The sequence below is a fragment of the Aphelocoma coerulescens genome, chromosome 15, assembly GCF_041296385.1.
Source record: "Aphelocoma coerulescens isolate FSJ_1873_10779 chromosome 15, UR_Acoe_1.0, whole genome shotgun sequence".
NCBI lineage: Eukaryota > Metazoa > Chordata > Aves > Passeriformes > Corvidae > Aphelocoma > Aphelocoma coerulescens.
The window spans coordinates 1,438,558-1,457,216 of NC_091029.1; the positions used below are offsets into that span (position 1 = coordinate 1,438,558).

Sequence of the window (18,659 nt, forward strand, 5' to 3'; positions counted from 1 at the left end):
CATCAACACAAGCATCATTGTGGGGTTTGTTTTACTCCCTCTCTGTGGACGTGGCCTTCTGAGATGAAGATGACATTGTGGTTATGCACAACCAGAGGCAGAATGGCCCCATCAGGGATGGTTATTTTCAGATTTCTCAGTTGTGTTTTAACAGGGGGCTATAAGGATAATTATGCTAAAATTGGAAATGCAAGTATGCCTGGACAGATAACTGTAGTTGTCTACCACAGCTTTGGTGGCTGGAAGGTTTTCCAGTCCCCAAAAGAGTTGGTACGGACAGCACCCCAGCCACAGGTTTGCAGGGAGAACAAGTCCTTAGGAAGGGTGGCAAAAGTTCTGAAATTATATATATAATTTGGGCAAAATTTGAGCTATGATTCCTCTTGGCTTTGTACCTCTGGATTAAAGTTTCTTTGCAGTGTCTATTTGAAAACTCTATTTTGCCCCGGATGTCAGGCCTCTGAGTGCACCAACATAGGTCCGAAAGGCCCTGCCCAGCCTCACCTGGAACCTTTCCTAGCATGCTGCAATAAACCAGCTGTTATCTAATGTGACATCAGGGGCGTTACAAGGTGCTGAGTGATGTCTGTGCATGTGATGTATGTGCATAACTCCATTAGCACTAATGGCAGCTAATGGGCATGGCCTACTAGAAGAGAAGAGGCTATTTCTCTAAGTGTCAGACACTAATAAAAACGACATTTCGATTTGGATGTCCAACCTTCAATTTAGGCAGCAAGTGCTTCAGATGAATTTTTGACAGCTACAGTGCCATAATTAGCTTGAGGCTCAAATGGAATTGTTTATGCTATTTCAATTGCTTATTCACATGACTGAGGGCCTCCCTTCCCTTCTGTGACTTTAGGGGGAACACATTCACTTGCATTTAGAAGTTTTGTTTTGTTGATCTGCTGTACTACAGAGGCTTTTATATCAACTCAAAGGCTTGACTCTCTTAATGTGCATAAATACCAACATATATCCAATGTAGAATGGGTTGGAAGGGACCTTAAAGGTCATCTTATTCCTACCCCCTGCCCTGGGCAGGGACACCTTCCACCATCCCAGGCTGCTCCAAGCCCCATCCAACCTGGCCTTGGACACTTCCAGGGATCCAGGGGCAGCCACAGCTGCTCTGGGCACCCTGTGCCAGGGCCTCACCACCCTCACAGGGAAGGATTTCTCCCTAATATCCCATCTAACCCTGCCCTCCTTCAGCCTAAAGCCATTATGCCACTCTGGGGCATGCTGAAGTCTTGGGGCCCCATGAATGCATCATGCCTGTGTCCTTAGTGCAAGGCCAGGTGCTCTGGATATACCCTGCATCCTGGTTCCAGAGTCACTGGAACCTGCATGGAACACAGCACAGCCTCCTCTGCCTGCATGCCTGGCTCACCTGGCACCGGAGCCCCGTGCAGGGAGGAGGGCAGTGCACATCTGGAACTCAGGATGCTGTGGAATCCATCTGATTTAGTGCATGAGATCTTTACACTGAAATATTTGTCTGGTAATTTAGCTTTCTTTTTAATTTCCTGAGAAGTTCTCTTAAAGGATGTTGCCTCATAAGATAAGAAAAATGAAGACTTATTAACAACCAAAGAGGGTTGTACGTATGCTGTTTAATTTGCCTGGATGCTTCTCTGACCTTTTCTGATTTTGTTCACCTAAGACAGTTGTGTGGGATGCCAGCTCTTCCATGTCACACCGTTTGTATCAGCCTTTCAGCTTATGGAGGCATTTGGGGTGTGATTGTATTGAACCACAGCTGCCACTCAGACAGCAGAAATATCATCTGACAAACTTGACATGTGGCCTGGAGTAGCTACTAAATTTTGTGGTGCTCTTTATGGATTTGATTGTTTCAGCATTCATGACAGCAATTTTCAGTCACTTTGATTATGATTATTTGAGCACTCACAACACTAATTTTTCAGAGCATCCTCAGCAAAGCAGGGCAGGGTTTCTAGGGTTCTAAATGCGGCTGTTTCCATGAGAGAGCGCTGCTCCTGGCTCATCCGTTCTGCCTTTGCATGGCCCTCAGGGCTCGGACAGCCTGGGGACAGATAGAGGGTTATCCTGGGGTTATCTGAGGGGTATTGTTGAGAAGTTTCTTGTTTGTGTTCAGCTCAGAGTGTGTCCCTGTTCCTCCTGTCCTGCTCCCACGAGCAGTGCTGTGATGCTGGGATGGTTCTGAGGAGGCCTGCGGGGAGTCAATCCATCAGCATTGCCCTGTACCTGGGAACGGCCCTCGTTACACACTCCCCTCTCTATCAGACATTTCTGTTTCAATTGGCCTTTTTTTTTAAATGCAGAGTGCTCTTGCTTGAGAAGGCAAGAGAGAGTGCCTGGAGCTGTTCCTCTGCTGGAGACACTGACAGGGGTGGATGTTCGGCTCTGAGGTGCTGGTCATGAGTTTGAGAGTTAAATATGGAGACTTGTGCTCAGTTAGCTTTTACATCCCCACTGGGGATGTTTCAGGCTGGGGTTATATATGAAGATTTTAATCTGTGTCATAAATTCACCACCATGATGCAGCTGCTGGAATAACTGCAGGAGGGAAGGCAGGGCCGAAATGAGAGAGAACAGGCTGGAGAGCTGCCTGTGTGCTGCTTCAGTTCCTGCTGTTGTTCCATCCAATGTCCATCTCAACGACTGTGTTAGGGGATGAAGTAGTTCTCAGAGTGAATTTAGTGGATATAATCTAATCCTTAATTTTTTTTTAATGTCTGATGTATTTGAAGAAAGATTTTCAATTATGATAGCAGATGTCTAGGGCTAGAGCAGTGGTTGATGTAAATCAGTGTAGCTCTGTTAATTACGGACTGAATGGAATTTCGTTTTACGGTAGCACCACCCTTTGTACCAGGGAGTGAATCCAGCTGTGAGATAAGTCACATTCAATCAGTAGGGATGCTCTTTCTCCAGTCAAAGTAAAAAATAAAAAATTTCAAAAAAAAAGTGTAACTATTCAGCTGTAGCTGAACACAATGGCATGGATTATGAAGACATTGTGCCTTTCATTATTGTGTTAATATGTATGCAGAAATCAATCAACTTAAACATGATTTACTGTTGTTTTTAGAAAAAGCAGTTAAAGGTCTCCTTTCTTCTGGTAAGTAATGTAAATGAGCAGAATATTAAATCCTGCACTATATCCATTAGGAAATCAAGCAGTTAAACAAGTATGAGTGGATTAATTCTCAGAGCAGTTTAAAAGCTTTTCCATTAAGTTATTAACTACACATTAGCAAAGAATAATGCTTAATGAAAAACGCCTTCAATATCCCAAAATACACAAATCAGCGGAACGTAGAAATGTTGGCATGGCTTCCAAATATTATTGAGCAATAGCTGCACTGCACAATTTATATAGGACCTCATTAACGAGACAGTCAAAAGCTATGAGATCTTTTATGTATGACATGAGCTCAGCAAGGTAGAAGGAACAGCTAATTATGGTCTATTAATGCCAGAGAACTTCAGGAATGCAGTGGGGGGGGTGTGGTGTGGTGTGGTGTGTGTGGTGTGGTGTGGTGTGGTGTGGTGTGGTGTGTGGTGTGGTGTGTGGTGTGGTGTGTGGTGTGGTGGTGTGTGGTGTGGTGTGGGGTGTGTGGTGTGTGGTGGTGTGTGGTGTGGTGTGTGTGGTGTGGTGTGGTGTGTGGTGTGTGGTGTGTGGTGTGTGGTGTGTGGTGTGTGGTGTGTGGTGTGTGGTGTGTGGTGTGGTGTGTGGTGTGTGGTGTGTGGTGTGTGGTGTGTGGTGTGTGGTGTGGTGTGTGGTGTGTGGTGTGTGGTGTGTGGTGTGTGGTGTGTGGTGTGGTGTGTGGTGTGTGGTGTGTGGTGTGGTGTGGTGTGTGGTGTGGTGTGTGGTGTGTGGTGTGTGGTGTGGTGTGTGGTGTGGTGTGGTGTGTGGTGTGTGTGGTGTGGTGTGGTGTGTGGTGTGTGGTGTGTGGTGTGGTGTGTGGTGTGTGGTGTGTGGTGTGTGGTGTGTGGTGTGTGGTGTGGTGTGGTGTGTGGTGTGGTGTGTGGTGTGTGGTGTGTGGTGTGTGGTGTGTGGTGTGTGGTGTGTGGTGTGGTGTGTGTGGTGTGTGTGGTGTGGTGTGTGGTGTGTGGTGTGTGGTGTGTGTGGTGTGTGGTGTGGTGTGTGTGGTGTGTGTGGTGTGGTGTGTGGTGTGTGGTGTGTGGTGTGTGGTGTGTGGTGTGTGGTGTGGTGTGGTGTGTGGTGTGGTGTGTGTGGTGTGTGTGGTGTGGTGTGGTGTGGTGTGTGTGGTGTGTGTGGTGTGGTGTGTGGTGTGGTGTGTGTGGTGTGTGGTGTGTGGTGTGTGGTGTGGTGTGTGGTGTGGTGTGGTGTGTGGTGTGGTGTGTGGTGTGGTGTGGTGTGGTGTGGGTGAAGGGGTTTTTTGTTGTTTTGGGGGGTTTTGTTTGTGGTTTTCAGGTGGCTTGGTTTGGTTTTTTCTGACGGTCTCGTTTTGAGAAGTTATTATTTTGTGCTCATACAAGTGACAGAGCTGTCACCAAGGAGCTGATTTTCACCTCATTCATCAATCTTAATCTTCCATTGCATATCCTCCATCCACTTCTCCCCTCCACCCACTTCCCACTCCAACAGCTGACAAGAGAAACTAGTCTGTCATATTAAAAATATGTAGAAATGTTGAATGTACTCCTGGACATGGGGTTTTTTTCCCCTGCAGAACCAGGGCATGAAAAAGGATAATGAATGTTAAGCAAAGTTAAAAACAGATTTAGAGAGAATTAAAAGACAAAAATGTAAGATTAGGTTGAACTCACACTTAGAGGGATTAAGAGACTTTTATTTGTCCTTTGATCTCATTTCTGTTGCTGTAAAGATCTTTAGGGTCAATGCCATGGAGGATTATCACTGTTCTAAATTATTGTTGGGCTTTGCAGTAATGGATTACATGCAGGAAAAATGGTCTCCCATGGAAATTGCACAGACACCTCACTCATTTCAGCCTCCTGTTTTAAACTGAGGATACAAATCCTAGCAAATGCTCTCCTCTCAATTACCCAGAGAGAGAGAGCCACCCCCTGTGTGAGCAGAGGGGATTGTTTCTGCTTGGCTTTACCTGCTGGGGGAAGCAATGGGAAATTACCTGGGCTTACTGCTCGTGGACACAGGGTAATCCAAGGGTTAGAGTGGAGCAGGAAAATTCCTGGATAAATGCAACCAGAGCATCTCTTTCCCTTTCATGACCTTTGCCCTGGCGAATTTCACCCATGAGTGGCAAAACTTCAACCTTTCCATGTGGTCCAGCTTTGCTGGCCACAGGCTGCTCTAGAGATGTTCCATTTTTTATAGAAGCGACTTCTAGACACAGAGGACAACTGAGGACAGAAAGAAGTTATCTCTTCCAGTCTTCTACCTCTATGCTGATTTCCTTCCCCTTCTTATTTTTTCAAAGATATTCTGCAGTCATTTGCCTCATCTTTTCACTCAAATGCCTGTGTATGCAATACAAAATACTAATTATGTAGCCTTTACCTCCTTTTTATGCTTGTATTCCCAGCTCCTCTATTTTCTTTTTTGATAATAGCTCAGAAAACCAGGTGGCATTACTTAGCCACTGAGCAGGCTTATTTAATGCCATACATTTCACATTTTGAGGCCATGAAGCCATACATTTAAATCCCTGGCAGGACCAACTTACTCTTCATCTTTCAGAGGTAGAGAAATTGAATTCCACGCAGTTTAGTGTGCAGGTCATTTGGATGAGACCTTCTCAAGCCAAGGGCCTGCTGGTTTTGTGTAGATATTGCAGTCCATAACACTTTCCATCCAGGTGGGGGTGTGCTTTGGAAACCTCAGCCAAATATTCACTCCTTGTCACCCAGAGTGCCATGCCAAATGGCTGCTCTCCCTTCCCCTAAAAGTGTGTAATTTATAATGCCTGAAGAATGATGTGGTTTCCTATTGGAGGAAAGCTCCTATAACCCTGTCATCCCTGCTAAGCTTTGGTGACCTGCTTAATTTTATACACTGCCAACACTCCCAAAGTGAGTTGTCTCACCAGTATCTGGATGAGAAACTCATGTTCTGAAATGTCTGAAACACTGCAAAGAATTAAAGTTGGGAGCAGCTGTGGCTGCAGTATCCATCCATAACTAAATTGCAGTGGAACGCAGGAATGTGCTCCCACTGAAGGAAAACTGTAGGGGAGCATTTCCTGTTATCCATTATACACATGGAAGAGTAAAATGCATTGAGGACAAGTTTAATGGTGTTTAGTCTTTATAAACAGGAGTCTCAGATGTCAAAGTTAAGGGGAAAACGCCTCATGGTAACATCACGTGGTGGTTGCATTGCAGGGCAGAACGGGACCAGCTCTCTCTGATCCTACCAGCGTCACACAAACTCCGTTGCATTTCCCTTTTGGGTTTCCAGACCAGCCTTTCATAACAAACCAAACCAGGAGAGTTGTGTTTGCTCAGGGGCTTCTTCAATTAACTTTGCAATTACCAGATGTTGATTTGCTTCTGGTTTTAAGTCAGTTTTTGGGGATGAGTTGGAATCTCAGCCTCAAAATACATAATTTATCATCTGTTTGTTTAGAAAAAAACCAACTTGTCACCACACCCGTACCACAAAATAAACACATCAGGCTTTTCAAAAGGTCATTAAGCTTTTCCTGCCCTTTAAAGGCTTTAATGTTTTAAGTGTTTGCCTCTCTCCTTGCCTGGTGCTGGGGGAGGTGCTGAGCCCAAGGAAGATATTTCTGAAGCTTCTCCAGTTGTCCGCTCCAGGCTCCTGACAAATCACCTGCTCCACCTTCAGCAACAGGGAGGCTGCAAAAACCCAAACATACTAAGGTAACATTGCAGAACTGAAAGAAAATGGTGAAGATTTTATTAATAGTGACAGTTTTATGTGACAGGCTGGGGATTAGGACAGTCTCCTGCCAAATACCTTTTTGTTTTCTCCTCCCGTTGTCCTGTGATAAAGTGGCTGCTTATGAGTTATTTTTTCCCCAATTAAACCACAAAATCACTGGAGATCTTATCATGTACTTAATGCCTCAAATATGATGGATCTCCAACAGAGAGCCTCTTAATTCCACCATAATACAAATAGCAATTGTTCAGGATCTATCCAAGAAAACATTACCAGCAAATTTATCCTGATAGGTTTGTAGAGCAGCCTTCCAGGAACCTAATCTTTACTTACATCTAGCTTGCAGCATGGATATAATTGCAATGAAATGCATTTTCTCAGAAGGCAGGGGAAAATAAATATTTTTCTAATGAGGAACTTGTATTTCAGAAACTGCTTCTTCTCAGGAATGAGCAGACTGAGCAGTTTCCTTAACACAGGGAGACAGAGATGTCTTTCAAAAAAGAGGGTTTGCTGACTTCAAGATACTGAACAGAAAGTGAAGTTAAAAAGAGCCCCACACTTGTTTCTCCCAACTGAAATGTTATATACTAATCCCAAAACCAGGTAAAAAGGAGGCACTCTAACACATTTTTATTGAAGTATCTTTAGATGCTGTAAAGGCAATGGAACTGTGTAGGAACAGAGAATCAGACAGTGCTCACTCAGATCTGTTCTCCATGGTCCATCTGTCCTTTATTCTGGAAACAAAAAATGCTTCCCACATAATCTGTTGTTTGCAGTGACCATGGATGGGCTCTCATATCCTCCCTCTGTTCATGCCCAGAAATGTGTATTTGCTCCTTCTTACCACTGTTTGCTATAAAAAACAACTTATAAAAGAACAGTTCCACTCACAAGACCTGTAAGCTGCAGTCATAATTCAAACTCTCCCTGCTAGGGAAGATGAAGTGCTTTACTTTTTCATAAAAATTTTCTACTATTTTTTGCTTTTTTGTCAAGAGTCTCCTTTGTCATGAAATACCTGTAATTGCTTCTTACTCCTGTTGCTGGATTGTTTTTCTTTCCTGATAGAAACAGTGGAAGCTTTAATTGGTTTCACCTTGTGGAGGAAGTGACAGGTCTCTCCCTCCTTTAAGAGATGCATTTGTCAATTAAATAATTTTGAATATTTATTTGGGAAGCAGCTCCCAGCTGCTGTTTATTGTGCAAATGCATCATGTTCTCTCAGGCATTGGAGTGTCAAGTTATCCCCTTTTAAAATTTTTATTCTATTTTCAAAGAAACTCAGAGCTGTGTGGAAACTCTAAGTCTGCCCATGTGAAAATAGGTTGGGTATTCCCTGGGAAGATTTCTGAAGGGTCAGATCATCAAATTCCAAGTAAGTTTTCATCAAGAAACAGAAAGGAATAAGAAACCTTGGCTGTGTGTTTTGCCTGGGTCAGGTTGTAGATGTTTGCTCACAGATGCAAATGGAATTCTTCTCTTCTCTTCTCTTCTCTTCTCTTCTCTTCTCTTCTCTTCTCTTCTCTTCTCTTCTCTTCTCTTCTCTTCTCTTCTCTTCTCTTCTCTTCTCTTCTCTTCTCTTCTCTTCTCTTCTCTTCTCTTCTCTTCTCTTCTCCAAAGCAAGGACAGCAGGAAGAATTCAGCTCTCCCCGCTCACAGGTGATTTGCCCTCCTCAGTGGGAAGTGGTTCCAAGTTGTTTTTCTGGTTCCTTTAAGTGGAGCTCTTCTGTTGTTGATAAAAAGAAATATGAACCGACTCCTCCATTTAGCCTTTGTTTCCACTTTGCTATAGAGACCTTCCTCTGTTCATAAACATGGATGTCCTTGACTTTATGATCACTCAACGTGCTAAAATTTGGACTATACACTTCAAAATACTCCAAAAGAGAATCTCAGAGAAGCCAATGGCCTGGAAAATCAAATAAAAATGCCTCCAATTAATAAACCAAACAGTCCTGGTTTTATGATTTACCTGCAGTTTATCATGGGAATGCCTCTTGTTCAGCAATTTATTTAGCTCCATTAATAACACTGTCTGCTGCAAGTTAATGTTGCCTCTTGGTTCCGGGTTATTCATCTTTGTTTTGATCAAAAGCACAAAATATTGGATCCTATTGTGTTTCAGCTCTTCCATTTCTCATGTTCCTTGTTTCCTTTTCCTCTTACAAGTTGTGCACATCCATCTGAAAGTGAAATTGTTTCATACCAAAAATAAAATTATAAGTCCCTGAGGGTTTCAGCTTCTGCTGCAGTCGCAATTGTTCACCCTTTCCAGTTTGTGAGCAATCATCATTTAACACAGAGCTCAAGTCAGATTTCCTAAAGAGAGAAAAAAGGAAAAAGTGAAAGAAGCTTGATGACAGAATGTGTTTTCCTGTAAATCACACAGATGGAGCACAGCACAGCGATTGTAATGCAGGGCTGACACTCCTTTACACGGTACAGTCATCTAATATTGGTTGCCATAAACACTATAAATCAGTGCACACTGTAACTGTGCACTGCCCTCCCAAACACCACACTGAACCTGATGCAAGCTGCCAGCCATAAAACGTTTCCCTCTCCCTCAGTCACTTGTTTACAGCTTGTTTGCTGGCTTTCTAAACTTTCTAATGGCTCACACTTGACATCAATTGCTATGGCAAAGGGAGCATAAATGAGTGAAACAGACTTCCAGCCATTGAACTTCGGCAAATCACTTCTGGCAGGCCATGACTGAAGCAAATTGGTTTTGCTTCTTAAGGCAATTTCAATATATTTTTCTTCTCCTTTGCTTCCTCGAAATAATTTTGTGAGAGTTCGTGTTTGGATGACCAGCATTAGAAATTCCTGTGACTTAAAGCTGGAATCACAGCCTGCTCCCAGCTCCTAATGTTTCTGGGACACTTTTCCTGGGAGCTGGGTATGTGTCTCTGCAATGCCTGGGAGCAAATGGGTGCCTTTGATGGGCTTTACTGGGTTCAGGGTAACATTTAGGAGATTTGATATTCATAACAAATTTTACCTGGGCCTCCCACTTCCCAGCAGTGTTTGGCTTGAGAGAACTGTTTGCAGTGTGTGAATCCTCTCACTGGGACTCAGGGGCCTGGATTTGGCTGTGCCCCATTCCAGCTCTGGATGGATTCAGCAGGTGAGATCAGCAAACTGCTAATTACAGACAACACAGCAGCCAAGAAAACAGCAGCCCAGGCACCTGAGGCACAGCAACCTCCTTTTAAAAACTTCTTTCTCTTCTTATTGTCTCTCATCACAGACTAGCAGCCACTGCTAAGCAGTGGGTTTTTGTGGGCTGCTGTTGTGATTTGTCAGCAGTTATTGTTCAAGTGTTCTTTAACCAAAAAGGAGATGATTTTCTGTTTTCCAAGTCTATTTTTTCCCCCTAAAGCTGGGCAAAGTTCTTTTCAAGTGCTTTGTGGCTCCTTAGATTCAAACTGTGAGACACTGTCAGAGGAGACTCTTCCAGGATAAAAATAGGAGCTTTCCATGGGGGTCTGTCTTTGAAACATTTACAGTTGTTGCCAGGAAAATGCATTTCACTGCAACTACTTTACCTTTCTCTTTAGTATTAAAATCTCTTTCTTCTCCTGTCCTCACTTGTAAGCAGAGAGAGGTAGGGCAGCTGTGAGAGCTAAAGACAAATAAACTTAGCTGTAAATACAGCACTATTACTGACACATTCTAGAATTATGACAGCAAAATAAAGCTGCTCAGAGTCCCCTATTTATCAGCTCCTGGAAACCTCCCTGTGACATGATCTAATAGGGACAGTATTGGCTTATTAAACATCTCAGCTAGAGCAGGGGAGAGGTGAAGACTTGTATTTTCTTATATCACACTTTTATTTGAATTCTTGATGTGGGGTGAAAATAAGGCATTTCAACATCAATAATTTACAGAGCTATTTTAGCTTTCACTGTAATTAGAAGCTGAATTATAAAGACAAATTAACATTTGTGGAATTCTCTTAAAGCTGTGGCAAAAATCCTTCCTGGCCCCCAGATGTAGTAAGGACTCAGATCTGTAGTTCAGGATTCCTGCCATGCCTGGCATTCATCACTAGCATGAGTTATTGTGGTGAAAATTGTTGCTGTAACTTGTCTGTTTTGCCTAAAATCAATTTAAACAAGTGAAACACTGCTATTTCTTTTAAAAGAGGGTTGAAACAGAAGTTATATGATGTGACATTCTTGAGCCTTGCAAATGAATGCTTTGGTTTGCCTTAAGTATAATATAAAAACTAACTTAGGAGAAAATCCTAAGTAAATTAACTGGAGCATGATTTATTGCTCCTAAATTCAGGAAAGTTGATTCGAATAGCTGAACATTTTTGGTGCCAGGTGGAAGGGGTGGGAAGCAGCGTGTCCTGGCTCTCCAAATGACTGTCTTTTGGGCTCGGTGTCTATTTTAGCTGCTGTTATTCAAGGCTTTTGCTCATCGCTGTAAGTAAAATGAGAAATTCCCAAAGACCTTCTGTGGGACAACTTAAATTCACAAGTTCCTTTTCACTGATGAGTTAAAAACTACTGCATTTCTCACAACTTATTGTCCAGTTTGATGTGTGTTTAACTCTTCCCTAGGACTCAGGGTCCACAGCTATCAAATATCTTTAGGAAGAACAACAAGTGACACTGGGTTCTGGTATTGAGATGTGCTGAGGTGAATTAAGAGCCCCAGCAGCCTTGACTTCCAGTGGAATGTGGATTCCTAAAGTCACCAGATGCTTCTGAGAGATAAACCCCTTTTGCTGATGTGGAAGCCAAGGAACCAGTGAAGTGTCTTGCAGAAGGTTAAGCAAGAGAAACGGAGCCACATCCCCGTTGTCCTGACTCCGAGCCCAGGATTCCTGCCCGATGCTAACAGTGCCTGCCTGCTGGAAAATGAAATCATGGCAGGCATGGCTGGAACTTCGTTTTAGGCAGCTGGGCTCTCTGCTGTAGAGCAGTCATGGAAAAGAAAATCCAATTTCTCCCATTAAAGCCTGGTTGTATGAGATTCCGAGCACTTCATCTCGGAATCAGTGGCAGTTCTGTCCTACCCCATTTCCTTTGGGAGCTGGAATGTTGGTGGAGGCTTGTTAGGGATCCTGTTGGTGCTCACCTTGAATCAGGCCTTACAATAACTAGGGCTATTAAAGCAGTAGAAATTAAAGATTTTTCAAGTCAGTCATGACAGCTACAGAACATCTTCCCCACAGCACACATTACTGACTCTGCAGAACAGAAGGTGTGGTGGAAAGAACTAAGATTAATTGGATTCTGCTGAGCCAAATGGCATTTGACACACATTATACAATATCTGCATATGTTATTAAGACTATGAGTAAATAAATGCCATTTCTCATTTCCACTTTCAGCATGGTCCATTTTGAGGCCCAGTAATTGCATAGATGTGACATCCCTGGGTTTTTTTCAAAATGCCAAAGGATGCATATTTTTATTTACTTGTGTTGAATCACTCCTTGTCCAGCCTGTTGGTTCCATGCCCTTGTGACTGAAGGAGCAGTGTTAAAAGAGGTTTGCGTGCAAATTTGCATACAAAATGATCAAGCTGGTTTCCTTTCCCATTTTCCTTATATTTGTCTGACAAATCTGTCAGCTCAAAACAGGCACTAAATTGTGACCAGTTGCCTTTCTCTCTTGCAGTCTCCTGGCCTATTCTCTCTCTTCATTTTTATTTGCTGGTATGCGCCTGATTTTGGCATAACTTTGGATCCAAAAGCACTAAAATGTGCAAACCAGCCAAGTACTTTGAAAAATATATTAAAGTGCCTGCCAGAAAATAGTATTTTCCTCTTCTGGAGAACATGTTAACATTGATACCACACTCTCAATGAAGCTCCTCTGGCCTGAGAGAGAACTTCCATTTCACCTCAGGGAACAGTGGGTCACTGTTTGCTGTGCTCAACCACTTGGAGCAGAAGCAAATTACACTTTTTAAGAATTACCCTGTATTTCTTCTCCAGCATTGTTCAGCTTAAAATCAACACTTCTCTGCTCTTAATGCATGGTGCTTACAGAACCTCCTCAAATGGCAAAGCGCCTTCAGTCTCTGATTTAACCTCTGAGATTTCCTAGGTTTGCTTTTACTCTTCACTTCCAGTTCTTTTTTTACTTTAATGTGCACAAAAGCCACGTATTTGTACTGTGCTCGCCAGGTGTGAGGGTGAAGTCCCAAATTCAAGGCATCCTCGTAGAGAATCCAGCTTTCTCTGAAACCCCACTGAGGGAGCTCCATCTCAAAGCCCATGGGGTCCATGTTTCTTATTTAAGAATTTCAGGGTTTGCCCCTGAAGACCAAAAGAAATGAGAGACAATCGAGCAGTGGAACTGAAACAAGTGGCAGGAAAATCAAGCAGATTTCAACAGAGTTCTCCAGCTTATCCAAAAACCAGACAATCCTTGGTGTGGTGGGCCATGACCTGAGATAAAGGGTAAGACATACCCAGAAAAAAGGGATGTGCACTTGGCACAGCTCCCTCCTGCCCAGCCCTTACTCAGCCACAACGCTGCCCTTGACAGCAAAGTGACAATGGTGAAAAGCAAAAAGCACATTTAGCACAGAATTAGGATGTTGGGAACAAAAGGCTGATGCATTAGAGGACTAAAAAATCACTGTATTTTAGGAATAGATTATTATAGCTGGATTATATTTGCAATATGCAAACAGAATGAAGTCCAAATCTGTCATGGAATGCATAGCAGTGCTTTTAAAAGAGCTAATTCCACAAAGCTTAAAATAATTATGAGCCACGTTGATTTAGAGAAAGAATTAAGACTGAAAAATTTGAATAATTGGAAACTGTGTAAGAATACTTTACTGGATGCTGTGCAGAAATATTTCCACAGATGAGAAATTCTCATATAATGATAAAATATTTTCCTCTAATGGCTCTAATTATGGCAGATGCTAAACAGCAGGCAATAAAACTGTCATATTTAAATTGGCAAATCGGGTTTGGCTGCATCCTCCACTTTTAAAGGGTTGGCCAAGAAACCCAGGGCCATTACTATTGGTTTTCAGTCAGCCTTAGAACACAGGAAAGGTTTAGAGAAAAGAAAGCAAACTGATACCATGTCAGTGTTTAACTTTAGGGGGACAGGATATTTTATAATGTTTTATTAAGAAACTGTATTCGTGTGATTATTAACAGTTTGTGGGGTTTTGAACAAAACAGTCTAGCTCCTACTTGCCTAATTAATTATATATGTATTAAATATGGGCATACATATGCATATATAGATGAATACATATATACTTACACACAATGTATGTATATATATATATTTATATATATATGAACTGCACTGAAGCATTATCAGAATGGTCTCACAACTTCTGTCCAGCCAATTTTCTCAGGGATAGGCAGCATCAATTTTTCATTTGGAAAAAAACAGTTCATTATCTTTTCTCTCTTCTTTAGAAATAGATGAGTTTGAGCCCTGCACAATATATTTGCCAGACATTCTGGCCTTTATTCAACAAGATAGATCAATCCTGAAGATATAAAATAGCAGATTTCGAACAATGAAAAGTATTTATACTTTAAAAAGTTTAATTGTGAGTTTTAGGCAGACATAGGCAATCAAAGTTAGGAACTGGAATGCAGGAGATACAATATAAATTAATTCTGTCCCTCTTTTTATAATTTTTTTCCTAAATTATATTTAATAATATTTAATATTTAGTTGGAAAATTGCTTCTATTTAAAAACTGGCTGTGGAAATAAATCTTACACTGCCTTAATTTGTAACATCTTAGGACAGATCCTGACAAAGGCCGTGACTCCAGGTTTGGAGCTCAAATGTGAAACATCTTGTCTGCCACTCTTCTTCCAGCTGCTCCACCAGCCTTCCCTGAGAAGCCAGGAGCCCTTGGAAACTTCATTTACAGTGAGCAACGATTGCTGCTGGGAATTTACACCGTGCTGGAAGCTGGGCAGTGTTTTCCAGGGGTGCTTACACAATGTGTCAAATTGGGCTGCAATTGCCACAGAATCGGATTTGCTGCTCTGAGAATCATCCTCTGGCTGGGCGTGCTGCTGCTGGCTTCTTCAGCCTGGAGTATTTGCAAGAGTGAGCTGCTTGTCTGGGGAAAATTCCCTGTGCCCCAGGAACATCTGTGCCCGGGGAGAGTCCTGGCATAACCACCGTGCCTTTGCTGGGAATGATACAACTCTTAAAATATTTTTGTAACTTTAGCCAGGGGTTTGTCCACCCTTTCCTAGGGGAGAGGGAATTGAAGGTTCTTTTCAAAAGAAAGGGACTTGAAGGTTCTTTTCTGTTTCTCTGGGTCAGGCCTGGTGAGTTTAACATCCCCATACTCTGGGAGCAACCAGAGGTACACAGGAGATAAGGGACCATTAATGGACACTAAAGAACATCACCCCGGCACGGTCGGAGACACCTGGGCTGGAAAAAACTGATGTGAGAACCAAAGAATGAGGACAAATTAGCATCAGAGAGGAAGGGATCAATAGCCAATAGGAAATAGAATCCTAAGAATTGTGCGATTTGGGACCAATGAACGAGAATTGCTTTGGGTTCTGTGTGTATAAACCTTGGAAAGTCCAGTAAAAAGATGTGTCAATGGAATGTTTTCCACGGCACATCCCGGCCAGAATAAAGCAATGCCTGGCTCTCTATTGCTACAAACAAAGTGCCAGAGGGTTTTTCTTTTCCTCACGAATTTCGGTGACACTTCCATCACCTGAACGCCAGCCCGGCGTGGCTTTGCTGAGGAATATTTTAGTCAGGGGCATGCTGATGGATGGAGGCACCCAAAGGACTGCAGAGACCCTGGCAGCTTCTTGTCTCATCCTCCCTCAGAGCTGCCGCCTATTTCTGCTCCTGGCAGAGCGGGACTGCCCTGGACGGCTCCGGGCACTCCTCTGGGGAGCCGAAAGTGCCGCAGCCAAACAGTGCAGCCACACATCGTTATCACTGCCGTTATCTCGGGGCGCCGCTCGGGACGGCCGGCACCTCCCGGCAGCCTCCCTAGGGCAGGACCCTTCCGACCAGGGAATAGCAGCCATCCCGGGAGCACGGCTTGCCTGGGAATGGATGGAAATAACTTGGTTAGTGATTCTGCTAACCCAAAGCGGCATGTGATTGTGATGGAAATGCTACACTGCTTGGAAAACAAGATATTAATTTAGAACATAAGGACAAGAAGAAATAATGTTTGGGATTGAACAAAGGGCATTCAGCTTCTCAAGGCTCATTTCCTTTCTCTGTAGTACTCCATTAAGCACAAGATGCTATCATGATTTTTAATGACCCCGATGTTTTTGCCTCAGCAGCTTTGTGTGGCAGACAATTCCAGACACCTGCGATGGTTCACATGATTGAGAGCGCGTTCCCGTGGGCCTGCCTGGCTTCCATGCTTTCATTTCACTGGGGAAACTCATTGGGAATCACCACGAGGAAGGAAACATTTTCTTCTGTTCTCATCATAGTAACAAGTGGCTGCAATCTAGAGATTCACACGGCTGCTCGACATTTAATGACATTGTATATTATTTTTTTTTCTAATTGAGTAACACTCTCCATCAATTTGCAGAGTATCTCCATACATTTAAGAGCTTATTAGTGCTGGAGCCCTTAGTGTTTTGGACGAGGTGTTTCAGTCTGACAGTGATTAAATCTCCCACCAGGAATGTGGTTTTCCCAAGAGATGAAGATGCTAATGGACTGGAGATATGAGTAGGAATATGTTAATAAAGGAGCTTCTCCTCTCTCTGCATTGTGCACTCCTCTGTTTTCTGAACTCTAGCACATAGTGTTTGTGTGTGCTGGGAACCCACTGCCTTACTTTATGCAGATATTGGAAAAGACATCCATAGAAGTCCTGCTTTTGCACCATTATGATGGAAAATAAATGTGTTCTTATTTCCATATTTATGGTGCTGTATTGTCCAGAAGTGCCAATCAAATGTTATAAAAATCCCGTGAATGGAAATGTCTCTGTGTCCTTGCAAAAGTCTGCTGCTGTTGCTAATGAGTTGTCTGGAAAGAAATCCACCAACTGGGCATAATCACTCAAATATGTTACCTTATAAACGTTTAGGGATGGCCAGTTACCATAAACTTCAAACCTGACCTTAAAACCTCTCCCACATCTGCTGCCAGCAAGTTTTAGCTTCCCCTTAGACAAGCAGGGCTTTGACTGACAATCCCTTGTACAAACCTTTTGCACATCTTTGCTTTATTTAGATTGGCAATAATTTAAAAATATAATTTAATGTGCTCTTAGGCAAGGAAGACTGTAGTAACTAATTGCATTTTGTCAGGAAACACTTAGAATTAAATTTCATCCTTTACTGGAGGATTCTGCTCATACTTATAAATGTAGTGACCTTTACTAAACATCTGCTGCTGAAGGTTTATGCTTTCCTTGAGAGAGGGAGGGGGAGAGAGAGAGGTTTGGGAGGAAAACCCAAATTTTCCATCTGAAAATACAAAGTGTGGGGTCATTCTGGCTCCTCCAAGTGTCCGGAAGCTGGTTTTTTGTTACCATGGGATGGAAACACTGAGAAGTTGCTAAGGAATTGAAATTCTGTTCTCTGGACTTAGATGTGGAAAACAAGAAATGCAGGCATTGGACATTTTGAACTACATGCTGTAAATATAGAAAGGCTCTTATGTATAACTGCAGGATGCATAAATAAAAAAGGTCCACAGAATCACAGAATCATCAAGGTTGGAAGAGACCTTCAGGACCATCTATTCCAGCCTTCAACCCAGCATCATCAACTGTATTCTCAAGTGCCACATAAAGAATAATTATTTCTACAACCCTTTTGCCACATAAAGGATAATTCTTTACTTAGAGAATAAAAAAATACCTTCCCCCCCCCCCCCCCCCCCAAAATGCTGCTCCTGTCCCTGCACCAGGAATTGTGACTTTTGTAAATTAAGCTGAGTTAGATATGACATTGGGCATGGGGCTGTCACACAACAGATTGCTCTAGGACTAAACTAAGATCAGAAAATGGCAACCCCAATTTATTATCCTCTGTAGGCCTTATGCAAAGCATTTGGGTTTTGCCCTGGGGGTGAGGGTAGTTATATCTCATAAAGAGCAAAGGATTATCAAGCATACTGGAAAACACTGATAGTGGAAATTGCTTTTTTATTAATCCATGCTTAAACTCCCTGTCTGTAATTCTTGTGACCTAAATAGTTGTTCAGTGGGGAACCTTGGTGCTCCAGCTACTCTGTGTGTGAGACCTCTGTTTCCTTGCTTTTTTTTTTGGAAAGTCTACACCACCTACTACTCCTGTGTCATTAAAAATGTTTATCAAGTGTAGCATAAATTGTCTGCTATTAAGTGTCTGGTGTTTTTAAACTGCTTTAATCACCAGTCTGCACGCAACAATCCTGTCTGTGCTCAGTTCTGCTCTTGGCAGCTGTGGGGGCTTCGTAACAACTCCTTTGGGCTGAGTGGAGCAACTCCTGGCCAAAAACTGTACTCAAGTATTATATGATAAAATGGAACAAATAAAAGCAAAAAGAAATTTCTCTTTTCCAAAAGACTTGAAAAAGAAAACACCACGTGGCCCAAAGCCAGTGAAGGCACTGGAAGCCTTTTGGCTGCCTGCAGTGAATTTGGGATAAAAGCGTGGGAACAGGTGAATGCTGCTGTGCTTGGCTGGTATTTAACACTCTACTTTATCAGCATGAGGATTACTGAAAAAAATGATGGTCACCTGCTGCTTGGCAGTGAATTGCTGTTTAATGTTTTGGTGGGGCTTGGATCGCTCATGTCCATGTCTCTCATGTTACCTGGACTATTTTGGAATTTA

General features: G+C 42.7%; 1 long non-coding RNA gene across 1 annotated transcript; it reads left to right on the top strand.

The window, feature by feature from the left end:
• The first annotated feature begins 9,560 nt into the window (after positions 1-9,560).
• LOC138119255 (uncharacterized) lies at positions 9,561-12,625 on the top strand. The gene is made up of 3 exons (XR_011155449.1): positions 9,561-9,758; positions 9,881-9,986; positions 11,434-12,625. It is a non-coding gene; the product is annotated as an uncharacterized lncRNA (long non-coding RNA).
• Positions 12,626-18,659: the final 6,034 nt, after the last annotated feature.